Source organism: Lemur catta, chromosome 26 (genome assembly GCF_020740605.2).
Source record: "Lemur catta isolate mLemCat1 chromosome 26, mLemCat1.pri, whole genome shotgun sequence".
In the NCBI taxonomy this organism is placed as follows: domain Eukaryota; kingdom Metazoa; phylum Chordata; class Mammalia; order Primates; family Lemuridae; genus Lemur; species Lemur catta.
Genome location: NC_059153.1, coordinates 6,199,296 through 6,214,227, shown reverse-complemented (window position 1 = coordinate 6,214,227; position 14,932 = coordinate 6,199,296). Strand labels below are relative to the sequence as shown.

The window sequence follows — 14,932 nt, the reverse complement described above, 5'->3', positions numbered from 1 at the left end:
TTTCTTGGTCCCTTCATCTGCAGAGTCCCTGCTGAATGCATGTCTTTCACTGGCTTCTTAATCAAACTCGATATAAAGTTTGTCTTTCCTATCTGTCTCTTCAAAGGATAGTGGGGTGTTTGTCCTGTGGGTCCACTTTCCTCTTGCTCTATGATCATTCATTAGTTGGTCACAAGCATTTATAGAACAGGTATCTTTCATTGACTATTTTGCCCGTTCCAAATTTTACTCAAGAGCCTTTCCCATAAACCCAGTAAGATCAGGATTAGAATAGAATCTAATGGAGGAGACATTCAACTCTTTCCTTCTTTCCCCAAGGATCTCTCTGAGGTCCATGACTCTTTGGCTAAAATATTTCCAGCTGGCCTTTGCTTAATAAACTTAATAATGAGAAGTTTTAAAAAAAATCCCATTTCATTATTGGAAAACTTAATTTGTTAGAAAGTCATTATTTTTGTTGTGTAAAACTACCTCTCTCTTTAACTTATACGCATTCATTTTTTTTCCCAATATGGAGAAAGCCTTCACATGTTGGTAGGTATTTATAGCATACCTTTTAAAACTAAAGGTAAGTGTAATCCAAGCTAAATCTCCTACTAGGGTTAATTATGAAAAAGGGATTTTTTGTACACAGGTACTCTCTTAGTACCTCTCTTATAGATTAAGCAAAACATATTTTTTGACCATTAACAAAAGTAAAAAAGCAAAATAAAGGAGAGAGAATTTAAGTTGCAGTCTTCTGTATGTATCTCTGTGTAACGCTACTTGAATATATTTATAATTAAAGATAGATCCAGTATAAATATTCAGATACAAAATATGTTTAAAAGTCCTTAACAAGTCGAAACATAAAAGTAGATTTAAAATGCCAAGAAGTAAAAAAAAAAGAAAAAAGAAAAAATCTAGACTGCTAGCTTTGTGTAAAAATTTATTTTCAAAAGATAAAAAAATTGAACTTTATACAAATCACATACCTACAGTTTCTGTTGAGTTTCTGAGATTTCAGAAATTTTTATTTTAATATCTTTGTTTTTCTATTTTCTTATCATGCCTCCTACAGGCATTGAAACAGTGATGTTTAACATGTTTTCTGATTGATTAGTGGTAGATCATTGTCTAGAAACCAAAAAACAGGTTATATTTATAGCAAATCATGACTGCATTGCAGTTTGATTCCTAATTTAAGAATTATCTATATTTATTTTCAAGGGAAAAAGCTAGACTTAATGATAAAAGAATTCTAAATCTTTAACAAATAGAAACAATCATCAATATTCAAAACATGTTCTGAAAGAATTTTATATTTACAATTTTAAATAGTATAGTTGAATGAAGAAAAGATTTACTGAAATTTAGGCTCTTCTTTTTTCCCCCCCTTTCTTCCTGTTAATTTTTTTTAACTAAAGAGGCAATCTTAAGTCACTTTGTAAAATCGAGCTGCAATTCAAAGGACCAAGAACATTACAATACTTTAAAAATAATGTTAACTCAACTCAATCTATCCTTTCTTTTTAACTTCTGATGCAATCAGGAAGTGATTTAATGTGTTCCTGTCATTAATAATATAACAGGCTGTAACTAGAATGTACTGAAAAACAATCAATTCGTCTTATTTTCTTTCAAAACAGGAAAGAGAATGAAAAATAGAGCTCTCCAACTTGCTTAGTAAAATAACCATCCTTCCAAACTAGCAGCTTCAATTAATTCAGTACACTGGCACTGTGGAACTGTGGTGACATTTAGTAGCTCATTATCTTTCTTGGGAAAAAGAAGAAAAAATGGCGAAGTTCTTTTTCACTTGGCCGACAAGACATTTTTCAATGTAAATTCTCCATCATACAAACACATGTCTTTAATCTTCATCTACTTTTGCACACTTGTGTTGCTTATTCATATCCATTGTTTATAACATTTTTTTGAAATCTTGGCAGATATTTGCTTTCAAGACAAGATTTATCAAATGTATAAACTTGACAGTCCATCCTCTGTTAAGGTAAAACCTAGGAGGAAAGATAATTCTTACTGGGTCAGAGCAATTCATATTCTCTAATTTGTTAACAAGATGCAGTGACCAATGGCCCATCCTTACTTTGTCTCCAGGCAGAGTTACAAAGTGACATAAGATAGATCCAGTGACCATCATGAAAATTTTTCTACCTTAAGGGAGACTGTTCCTTTTTCATTACACCACCTGATAGAGAGTGTTTAATAATATTTCATAGAGTAAGTAATAAAAGATCTTTGTCAAACAAGTGACGAAAGTGGTTTTTACCTATATTTGGTTTATAAAGAAACTGGGGCCCAGAAATACAAAAAGAGTAAAAGAATTCATCCTTAGAGCTCATTCTTTAAAAACATCAGTTATGGTTTCCAGTGATGTGTTCAATTATTTCTCAGATAAAGTGTGTTTTCTGTCGTAAAGACAGGAAGTGATTGAATAGCTCTATTTAACAATAATCGTCTTAAGTTAACTTTTTGGCAAACTGGAGCTATGAATAATTTGTTAAATTCTTCAGTAGATAACAACATGGTAACTCATTCACAAATAAATAATGACCCACATATCACTCACACATGCACACAGATATCTTCAAGGAAATACTAAGAATAATGTGCTTTTCAAACTCTTTATTTTATAGATTCAACTCATCACAACTGGGAAAACTTGAACTAATGATACCACATCTCACAAGTAACTTTCAAAAATGCAGATGTTCTAGTTTTATATCTAGGGAGAACCTTCCTGTATAGAGTTCTCTTAAAGATATTTCAGTAGCTGACTCCATGTGTTTTCTTGAAAATATGTCAGCTTTATTGCAACACAGTAAAAGTACTTTTAAATGTATTTGCAGATGTGCCAGCAATGAGAGCTTTTCAGAGACTTTCCTTTCACTGCCGAGGAGGAAAGGATGGTCTTGAAATTTCAGAGTTTTAAATGCTAAGGTTTAAAACTAGATCCATTATGAATTTATGTTAAATGAAGCAAGATAAATGAAATAGAAAAATTCCTTGAAGATATTAATTAAATATGGGTAGTGTATCACTTTGTTTCAACTCTACTCTTCTTTCTTTCCAAGAGATTTTGAGGGAATTTCTTTTCTTTTCCATAACTCATTCTAATAACTTACGGATTCTCTGCTAATATTTAAATGGAGTATGCTTATTCTGGATACTGAGCTTAAAAAACGATATTTCAATAAATTGTGCTGAGTCAAATGGATGTCCATATGATAAAAAAGTCTCCACTCTATGCCTTCATTTCCTCTGCACCTTTTCAGCTAACGTGACTCTTTCCCTAAAAATGAAATTTTGTACCAGCTGTTGAGAATATAATATGTTCTTCATGATATTTTCTAGTACTTTAAACTACTTTTCCGTAGTATGCTTCTATTATGTGCATCTTTAAATATGTTTCTGATTATATTCTTGTGAATTTCTAGAATTTGAATTGTTAGGTTAATAGTGTGCAGATACATGGCTAAGTAAGATTCCTTTTCAGAAAAGTCAAATAATTCCATTTGCATTGCCAGTAGCAGAGGTGGAGTGTACCTGTCTGCTCACACTCTGATTAACACTGATTAATATTTATGTAAACATTTTCCACTTGGTATATTAGAAATATTTACTTATTTTAGAATACATGTTTTTAGCTCGCTTATGTTAGTAAATTGCTTTTTTATGGTATTTTCTCATTTTTCTCTTGAACATCTATTTTTTATTGATTTGGAATTTGTATACAAACACACACATGATTCTCAATTGCTTTTTTAGATGGTGTTATATCCTATAGAAGTTTTAAATTGCATATATTATTAAGACTATAGGACATTTTGAGGTCTTGATGATCACCCCCAAATTTACCTTTAGGACCTGAAAAATTGCATGCAAATCAAGCTGCAGGAACTGACAAATCTCTATAGATTCCTCATGAAACATTCAAACTATGTCTATTTATAACTATAAGGTACACAAAAGTGAAGAGAATCCCTACACTGATTTTATTTTATTTTTATTTATTTTTATTTTTTATTTATTTTTTTTTTTTGAGACAGAGTGTCACTTTGTTGCCCGGGCTAGAGTGAGTGCCGTGGCATCAGCCTAGCTCACAGCAACCTCAGACTCCTGGGCTTAAGCGATCCTACTGCCTCAGCCTCCCTAGTAGCTGGGACTACAGGCATGAGCCACCATGCCCGGCTAATTTTTTTGTATATATATTTTTAGTTGGCCAGATAATTTCTTTCTATTTTTAGTAGAGACGGGGTCTCACTCTTGCTCAGGCTGGTCTCGAACTCCTGACCTCGAGCGATCCACCCGCCTCGGCCTCCCAGAGCTAGGATTACAGGCGTGAGCCACCGCGCCCGGCCCCTACACTGATTTTAAGTAAACTTTTATTGAAGAATAATTACATATAGGTATATGCACAGATCATTATGGGTATAAATCCATGATTTTTCCTTAAATAAACTATCATATAGATTAAGAAAAAGCATGTTTCACACTTTTGGAACCTGAGAAGCCCCTTTTGTGCCCCTGCCCATGGCTGACCCCACATGGAGTAACCACCCTGTGACTTACAATGCCAGAGATTTGTCTTCCTGTTTTTGAGCTTTATATAAATGAAACCAAACAGTGTTGTAATCTTTTGTGTCGGGTTTCCTTCATTTTACATTATGTTTATAAGATTCACCTTGTTCATTCATTGTCGTGTAGAGTTGCAGTTCTTGTATTTTTATTGCTATCAAGCATTCCTGTGGGTTCCTAAACATATTTATGTATCCACTATGCAGATTAGAGATAATTGGGAGGTTCCAGTCCTGGCTTTGTGAACAGAACTTTCAGGAGCCTTGTTGTACACGTTTTGTGATGAAAATATGCATGCATCTGAGTTTTATATGTTCTTATGAGTTCAGTTGCTGAGTCATAGCGACCATGTGTCTGTTTGGCACTAGCAGATAGTGCCAGATAGCTTTCCAAAAATGTCGTACCAGTTTACAATCCCCGAAGCGGCGTATGAGAGATCCAGTTTCTTCACATCTTTCAAATCACTTCTTTTGTGTATTCATTTACATTTGTTGCATAACAAATTACTGCAGATTTAGTGGCTGAAAACAACATGTGTTTATTAGTTTACAGTTTCTGTATGTCAGAAGCTGGGTTCTTTGCTTTGGGACTCACAGGTAGAGATGAAGGCTGTGTTTTCATCTGGAGTGCTGACCAGGGATGGATCGTCTTTCAAACTCCTCACATTTCCGACAGAATGAATTTCTTTATAGCTGTAGAGCTCATGAGAGCTTGCTTCTTCAAGGCTGTCCATGGAAAGTTTCTGCTCTTACTGCTAGACCCTTTTGTAAAGGGCTTATCTGATAAGGTCAGATCCACACAGACTAATCTTTTTTGATTAACTTAAAAGAAACTGATTGGAGACCTTAATTACATCTGCACAGTCCATTCACTTTTGCCACATTGTATCAGTCAGAAGCAAGTTGCAGACCCTCCCCATACCCAAGGGCTGGGTGATAAACAAAGATGTGGGTACAGATGCTGGAGATGTGGATACAGATGCTGGAGACGTGGATACAGATGCTGGAGACGTGGATACAGATGCTGGAGATATGGATACAGATGCTGGAGACGTGGATACAGATGCTGGAATTGTGGATCTTAGAATCCTGCCATTCACACTTGGTGTGGCTTGTTTTTAAGTTTAGCCATTTTGGTGTCATTGCATGTTGGTGTTAATTTCCATTTCCTTGATGACACGAAATGGAGCAAATTTTCATTTGTTATTGTCCGGTGGGATATCTATCCTCTTTTGTTAAGTGTCTCTTAAGGTCTTTTGCCCATTCATCTATGGGGTTGATCTCCTCTATTGCTTAGTGGTTTATAGGAGCTCTTCCCTGATTCCATCGCCCCCAAACCACTACCCAGATTAGCTCTGCTTTTTGTTCCAGACCAAGTGCTGGACAACATCAGAGAAAGAAAAGTTCTTACCATGATGTAACTTTGTTTCCATGAAGAAGATTTGTAGTAAGAAGCTGAGAAACAGCGGACGGTGGAGAGAGAAGACTTGACTTGCTTCACGAACGAGAGCAGGAGGCGTCACTGGGGATTTGCTAAGCAAGAAACTGCAAAGCAACGGTGAGTTCAAGAGAACTGGGCGTTAGTGGAAGAAGTTGAGATGAATTTCTGCTGGATCCCCTGTAATGTTCCTAAAGACATGTATGTAGCAGAGTGGATTTCCATCCAGACCTGATTTGGGCTGCTGGAGTTTCCATAGAAATGACTCTGTCCAGGAGCTTTTGCATGAGGGCCTGGCTTTTTATTAGGTTTATGAACATGGCCCTTATTATCATAGACCTGTAGAGGCACTTGGTATGTCTTCAGTGATGACAGATGGGTAAATTTCACTGGGACGATAAGATTATGAAAATGAAGAGTGAACATATGGCTGGAAAAATAGCACGTGTTTGTGTGCGTGTGCGTGTTTGGGGCGGGGGGCTGGCCAGCAGGTGATTGCCTGGAGGGCCACGTTCCTGAGGTTGGCAACAAAACGCAATAAAAAGCCACGGCAGAGCTTTGTTCAGACAGTGAGGTGGCCGTTGTCATGTCTGGAAAACATGCATCTGGTGGTTACATGCACAGGAGGGGAAGGAGAGAGGCTGAGGGTGGGAAAGTTAACTACTCTTCAAGAGGCTGTTGAGATATTCTAGTCTTTTTGATTGCGCATCCCTCTCATTCAAAATTGGGACACACACTACCATATATGTTTGTGTATTGATAAATTATATACATATTAATATCAGATAAACATTATAAAATATTAACAAAAGCAGAAATACCAGTGCCCTAGTGTATTGCCGTGTTATCCTTTTTAGTATAATATATTCAGATCATTTTGAAAACTACGGACAGAGAGAAGGTGACAAGCATCCTTCCTACAATTGAGGAGATGGAAATGGCCAGGGTTGGGGACAATCGTAAACGTTTTAATATTTGACCACCTGGATTTGGGCATAAAGATGAGAGAGCTGGAATAGTGGCTCTCACATTTCAGACTTGTTGAACGGGTCCAATAGTTTAAGTAATAGACACATGTCCTTTGGCTTAAGAAGATTGTTTTGAGGGAAATAGAGTGAAGTTGGTCCCGACAACATTAATTCAGATAGCTTGTGAGTAATAAGATAGAGCCATCTGGCAGAAAATTAGAGTTTCAGCATTGGAAACTAAGAGGGAGATTACAGTTGGAGAATCGAATTGTAAGTCCTTACAATAGATGTAATAAATAAAACTAAAGACTTTAAATGAAGAAAAAAATAACTGAGGGAAGAGGACTGATTTGTGGAGACTGTTTCCACTTGTGGAGGAGGTTGAGGTTTAGGGTAATAGGTAAGGGGGGAAGAAATGATGTAAAGAAATAAGGAGAAAGACATACTTCAAGGGATGAAGTCCCTTTATCTTTAATAAAGGCTGGCGTGTTCAATAATGTCAGTGGTTGTAGGGAAACCAGAGACAGGGAACTAAGAGAAGTCTATTGAATTAGCGATTAAAAGGCAGCTTCTCTGGTGTGATTAATCTTTTGTACATCACGGAGAATAGACAGGTCAAATGTCTGAAGCTGGTACTTATTTCATTTTCTGAAAAGAAAAAATTGTTCTATTAAATGTAGACTTGAAAAAGACACATTTGTAGGAAATATTTTTAGTTAATATTTTAATTTTAAATTAATATTTTTAAATGTCATCTTAAATTAGAAGACACTATTTAAACCTTAAGAAAATTTAAGTAGAAACTTAAGCCATAGGCATGTCATTCTAATATAACTTTTTCTTTTCATTGTTCTCTTATTCATATATACATTTTCGCATTAATTTAGCAATCCAGTTAAAATAATACAAAATGTATGTATGAATTTACTTATTTATTATTCTGCTTGATTTTGTAGGTTTTTGTCAATCCCCCATTATTTTAATGGCTCTATGATAGTTTGTCTAGAGACATACTACAATCCCCTCTGGATCTTGAGGTGATTGTATGCATCAGAATGAAGGACCATCAGTTGAGAGGTATGCCGACATATATTAAGTAAGGTGCCTTTAAACAGATAGACACATAAAACAAAATTATGTATAGGTCAGTTGATAAAAATGTGACCACAGCTTGCAGGAACCTAACCCTGTGTTTCTCATAGGTGCAATGGTTCAGCATTTGCTGTCAGTGTTCGTGGTGACTTTGCCAAACGTAGACACCGTGAATAGCAGGAACCAACTCCATGCGGTAAAGAGTCAGAAGAGAGAGTTTGTTAATTTTTCTCAGCTCTCATTGCACATCCTTAGGTTTATCTTGATTTAACTTCTAGGCTACAGGTTTTTCATCTGATTAAAAAGAATGGTATTAATAATTCCAGAGCCACTGTCTGAAAAGTATTATTTTAAAGATTAAGTAAAGTGATAGGTATAAAATTGCTTTGTAAACTGAAATGCTATAATAAGAGCAGTGAGCATCATTTATTTAAGGGGGAGAAAACATGCTAGGGATTTTATAATTACCATTGCTTACTGTCATTTCATAAGAGCATTCTATTCTTTCTCGATTTAATAAGGTGACAAATCACATGTTCAGCTGTTAAAGCAGTTTGCATCTATTAATAAAATTCAAATTTCATTTTAACTAGGAGCAGCGTTTTTTTTTTTTATCTATGTTTTCCAACTTGTTAAAATGTGTTACATTGTATAGGAGCAAGCCTGAATATTAAAGAATACCGTGGGCCTGTCTTTATTTGTATCTTTTGTTCTCTCTGGGCCAACTCTGCTTAATTTACTAACACATAAATCTCTTCTCCTCTCCGTGCTGCAAAGTCAATTTAGCCGAGGGAGAATGAAGCTGAATTCTGTTCTGCCTTGTGCATCACCAACGAATTGCTGGGCCAGTTAAGTTTTGATTGCAGAATATTTATTTTTGGTGACAGATGTTACTGATGTAAGAACCTAGGCGATCACAGCTTGAATTAGCCCTGGGTGGAAGTTGAAAAAAAAAACAAACAAACCGGAAATGGCAAGTCTTAATGGAAGTAAATCTGCAACATCAAGATGACATTTTAGTATTATATTTTGCATGGTCTTTGTATAGTGAATAGGCACATTTTCACGCAGACGATAACTTTGGGCAGAACGGTGCACACAGCCTTTTATGAAATCACATTCTTAAGGTTGTGGTTAGGTTATGGAACTTAAGAGAATTAAACTTGCTACACTCTAAGTACAAGTTTAGATCAAAGCAGGGTCTACGGTAGAGACTAGGGGCTAGAAATCACGGGGTTTCTGAGGACTGCTTTCCACACCCCTGGGCTTATATCCATCAAAACACTTGTCACACCATATTATTAATATAAGAGTTCTCTTTTCTTTCTCAGCCATCTACTGATGACAGTGAGTAGCTTTGCATGTAAAAGATTTTCATTAAAAACATGATAAACGTTGGATGAAAAAAATCTGCACAGGACATAATCCCCCCAGCTCCACACTGATGCACATAGACTGTCACATGAGAGGAAAAGAGTCACGGGGACTCCGGTCTCCTTGGCAGGATCACGCACGGTTCCAGGCATAGAGATTTCGGTGGCCCCCACACGAGTTACCGATGGGCTTGTGTCAAGGAGGTGTTAGAGAGAGGACCCTGGGGAGACCATGCCAGCGACTCTCCCACTACAACCCCACCTGCCCTCTCTGAAAACAGCCAAACATCGCTGACCCAATGGGTCTTCCATTCTTCCCTGAAGTTCTTGAACATACGAAAAGATCTCCAGAAATCTTGTTTCTTACAAACTGCAATGCTGGAAAAAAAGGGATGATTCCTATGAAGGAAAGTAATGGAGGAAAACAAAATAGTGATTAAGTTAGCCTGATTGTTTTATCTGTCACAACAGTGCATTAGGTTTTTACGTACTAAAAGGAAGATTCAGCGACTGGGGAGAACATTCCAGGTGGACTCCGTGGATGTCCATGACTCTTTCCACCGCAGAGCCCTTCCTCCTAAGGGAGAACGTCCAAGGGGAATTCTTGAAAACTCAGAATTTTTGTTCTTTTAACAAGTCTTTATTTTTACTCTTTAAACACTGAAGGTATATTCATGAATGAAACAAGAATAAGTGTCACAGTTCTAGGAGAGGAAAAATAGACCCAAAAATGTCATGAGTCTGTAAAAAAAATATATACTAAGAGATAGTAAGTTAATTGAAAAAAATCAGGGTATGGGGCATCAGAATTATAATTTTATTTTTATTTATTTATTTATTTATTTTTTTTGAGACAGAGTCTTACTCTGTTGCTCAGGCTAGAGAGTTATGGCGTCAGCCTCGCTCACAGCAACCTCAGACTCCTGGGCTCAAGCCATCCTCCTGCCTCAGCCTCCCGAGTAGCTGGGACTACAGGCATGCGCCACCATGCCCAGCTAATTTCTATATATATTTTTAGTTGTCCACATAATTTCTTTCTATTTTTAGTAGAGACAGGGTCTCCCTCTTGCTCAGGCTGGTCTCGAACTCCTGACCTCGAGCGATCCTCCCGCCTCAGCCTCCCAGAGTGCTGGGATTACAGGCATGAGCCACCGCGCCCGGCCAGAATTATAATTTTAAATAGGGTTCTCATCGTAAGCATCTCTGAACAGTTGACACTTAATTAAAAAAAATTCGGTTATCCCTATACTCAAAAGACTATCTGCTAGTCACATAAAGCTGTGTTCAAACTGTTGCATTTTTTAAAATAAGACCAAATGTTTGGGGGATTCTTTTCTTAGCAAACACTACCTCTGCCTATGTTAGCCTTGCTCAGTGTCAATGGGAGTGACCGGGCATGTGAGCCCTGCTCTGCTCTGAGGTTAATTAACGAGACAAGGTCTGGTCGTCTTTGGGGACCTTTTCCCCACCAGTCACTGGACTCTGAAAATAACTATTGCTTAACTGGGCAAAGCAGAATTTTCGGAGATTGTGTGAATATTAGGCTCCAGTCTTCCTAATTAAATCCATCCTGCTTGGCCTGGCCCCATGGTCTGACTTCTGCTCAGTGCCCCGAGGGGTGAATTTACCCAGTTTGTATCCCGCCACCCATGTTGGGCAAAGGACCACAGTCACTGAGAAGTGTCTGTCACCGCTCAGACCCACGCTCCCTTGGTGTTTGTTGTGATCCCTTTAGGAGTAAACAACTAATTTGTGAATTTAACGGTGCATACAGACTTAGGCAGATTTTTCTCCCGCACTATAACATTGTCAGCTGCGTTTAACAAATTCCCGTGACCTTGGAGAGTACGTTTTCTCCCCCCTTTGGCGCTCATCGGGAATAGAAAGATTCCAAAAAAATGTTGTATGCATAAGGGGCAGTTTGAATGTAACCAGACAAATGTTTCATGAGTATGTTTCTTTAATCAAATACAGGGATTCCTCATTTTATCCTGCTTTGCTTTACTGAGCTTCACAGATATTGTGTTTTTTGCAAATGGAAGGTTTGTGGCCGCCCTGCATCGAGCAAGTCATGGGGGACATTTTTCTAACAGCAGGTGCTCTGTGTCACATGTTGGTAATTCTTGCAATAATTCAAACTTTATTATTATTATTATTGTACCTGTTGTTGTGGTCTGTGATCAGTGATCATTGATGTTACTATTGTAATTATTTTGGGGTGCCATGAATTGCACTTATAAAAGACAGCAAACTCCCTTGATAAATGTGTGTTTTGCCTGCCCATGCCCCACCTCCTCCCTCTCTTTGCCTCCCTGTGTCTTGAGACACAACAATATTGAAATTAGGTCAGTTACTAACCTTACATTGGCCTCTAAGTGCTCAAGAGAAAGTCAGGAGAAACATCTCTCTCTTTAAATCAAAAGCTAGCAATAATTAAGCTTAGGATGAAGGCCTGTTGAAAGCTGAAATAGGCCAAAAAGCTAGGCCTCTTGGGCCAATTAGGCAAGTCGTGAATGCAAAGGAAAATTCTTGAAGGAAATTGAAAGTGCTATTCCAACGAACACAGGAATGATAAGAAAGCAAAACATTTCATGAAATCTTTGTATTAAGGTAACGTCTTGGAAATATAATTTGCGTCTTTTCTGATTTTGTGAATTCTGTCCTCTGATCAAGCAGGGTGTCAGCTATTGTCCTTAAATCAAAGTGAGCTGGCCACTTGTTAGAGCATAAACAAGGGAAAGACCAAGAATTATTGAATCTACTTAAATTTTCTGTGGTGGAAGGAATTTTATTAATGATCTTTCCACTGATGGATGGCTGTCACTAGAGGTCTAATCAGTTCAGCAAGTATTTCCTGAGAAAGGCAGGGACTGCACATGACAATTTTTTTCAAATGAGGAGAAATATCTCACTAGTTCTTGATGACATGATTTTGTAAGCTCTCTTGACATAAAAAGGCATAGAAAATACGATTTTCCCTTTGTAGGGAAAAAACAGTGCTATGATGCCATGCTTCACTATAATATTCACTGTCTTATATTAAAGACTTTTCTGATAATTTTTTTTCAACAAATACCGTTAGGAAAAACTAGCTCTTTTTCAGAACTGGCATGTTGATTTATAAAACTTATCTTGCTGTCTCTTTTTAAAAATTTTTTTTTTTGCCTTAATTATCAGGAAGTTAAGAGTGAAATTAAAGATGAACTGCTGTTTAAGGCAGACGAAGGGTTGCCAATGAAGTCTATGTCTTAATTCTTGAAACCTGTGAATATATTAGGTTGTGGCCAAGGGAAATGAAAGCTGCAGACAGAATTAAGGTTGCAAATCAGCTGACGTTAAGACAGTGAGATTATCCCGGATTATCCAGATAAATGCAATGTAATCACAAGGTTATCTAAAGTAGGGGAAAGAAATGGAAGAGAGAACCAGAAAGAGAGCAGCATGAGAAGAATGTGGCCTGACACTGCTCGCTCGAAGGTGGAGGAAGGGCCAAGAATATTTGTGAGTATTTCCAGAAAGCAAATGGCCTCTAGAAGGTGGAAAAAACAGGAAAATAAATTCTCTCCGAGAGCTTCTAGAAAGTAATGAATTGTCAAAACCTTCTTTTAGCCCAGTGAGACACATGCTAGACTTCCAATCTATAGAACTATATGGTAACAAATTTGTGTTGTTTTGAGTCACTAAGTCTGTGGTAAGTTGCCATGGCAAATATTTTGACAATTTCTCTTACCATATGTACATTTTCCTTTCTCTTTGATCCAGGTTTTCCTTTTTTTTTTTTTTTTTTTTTTTGGTTTGACTAACTTTGCGTATGTCTGTAATTTGAACTGATTTAAATCCTCGCTGAAGAAAAGATATTGTTAGAAAAGATATAATCAGTGGGCAAACCAAACAGTGCAGTGTACCGTTCTCAGATTATGTGTGTAGGATCAAGCTGTGTAAAATGTAAAACATGCACGAAGGAGAACAATTTGAAAATACTACTTAATAAATCAAGAGACTTATTTTTAGATCACTGAGAGAAACTAAAGAAAAATGCCATCATATTGTTGTAAATCAGAGAAATCTCTATGAAAACTTTAGTCAAGCTCATCTCTGAAAAGGTGAAGAAAATGACTTGGTTAAGAGGGTTTTCTTTATATGCCACGTTTTTTTAATCCACTCATGGATTGATGGGCACTAAGGTGGATTCCACATCTTTGCGATTGTGAATTGTGCTGCAGTAAACATTCGAAGGCAGCTGTCTTTTTGATATAATGTTTTTTTTTTCCTTTGGATAGAAACCCAGTCATGGCATTGCTGGATCAAATGGTAGGCCTACCTTTAGTTCTTTGAGGAATCTCCATAATGTTTTCCATAAAGTTTGTATTAATTTGTAGTCCCACCAACAGTAGATAAGTGGTCCTTTCTCTCTGCATCTACATGAGCATCTGTTGTTTTGGGTTTGTTTTTTTTTAATATAATAAGGCCATTCTGACAGGGTGATATCCCATGTGGTTTTAATTTACATTTCCTTGATGATTAGTGATGTTGAGCATTTTTTCATATATTTGTTAGTCATTTGTCTAATCTTCTTTTGAAAAGCTTTTGTTCATGTCTTCTGCTCACTTTTTAATTTTTTTTTTGCTGATTTGTTTGAGTTCTTTGTAGATTCTGGATATTAGCACTTTATCAGATGCATAGTTTGTGAACATTTTCTTCCATGCTGTAGGTTGTCTATTTGCTCTGTTATTTCCTTAGCTGTACAGAAGCTTTTTAATTCAATCAAGCCCCATTTATTTATTTATTTATTTATTTTTGTTGTTGCTGCAATTGCCTTTGGGGTTATAGTCAAAAATTCTTTGCCTAGGCCAATGTCTAAAAGAGTTTTTCATGTATTTTATTCTTCTTAAATGTAAGGTTTCGTGCCCTACGTTTAAGTCTTTTATCCATCTTGAATTAATTTTTGTGAGTGGTGAGAGATAGGGATCCTGTTTCAATCTTCCGCACGTGACTACCCAATTCTTCCAGCACCATTTGTTGAATAGGGCTTCTTTTCCCCAGCGTATACTGCTGTCTGTTTTGTCAAAGATCAGTTGATTAGAGGTAGATGGTTTTATATCTGGATTCTGTGTTCTGTTCCATTGGTCTATGTCTCTATTTCTGTGCCAGTACCATGCTTTTTTGGTGACTATGGCCTTGTGTCTTTATTACAATCTTACTATAACTGGCGATTGACCTAGATGAGGAAACTCGTCTGAGTGAAAGAGAACAATATGTTCTTTTGCCAGAGTGTGCACACAATGAGCGCTGAGGGTGAGAAGTAGGAGTGTTTAAAAGCATAAGCTTTAGAGCCAGGCAATCTGAGTTCACGACCTGCCATCATGAGTCTCCCTTCTGGAGAATGGGGAATAATAATTGCCATTTGACAGTGACATTAAGATGATTACATGGCACAGTGTGTAAGGAGTTTTTACAGTGCCTGACTCTAGGAAAGTACTC

General features: G+C 37.0%; 1 long non-coding RNA gene across 1 annotated transcript; it reads left to right on the top strand.

Moving 5' to 3' along the window:
* The first annotated feature begins 5,699 nt into the window (after positions 1 to 5,699).
* LOC123627690 lies at positions 5,700 to 8,664 on the top strand. The gene is made up of 3 exons (XR_006731424.1): positions 5,700 to 6,138; positions 7,943 to 8,063; positions 8,189 to 8,664. It is a non-coding gene; the product is annotated as an uncharacterized LOC123627690 (long non-coding RNA).
* Positions 8,665 to 14,932: the final 6,268 nt, after the last annotated feature.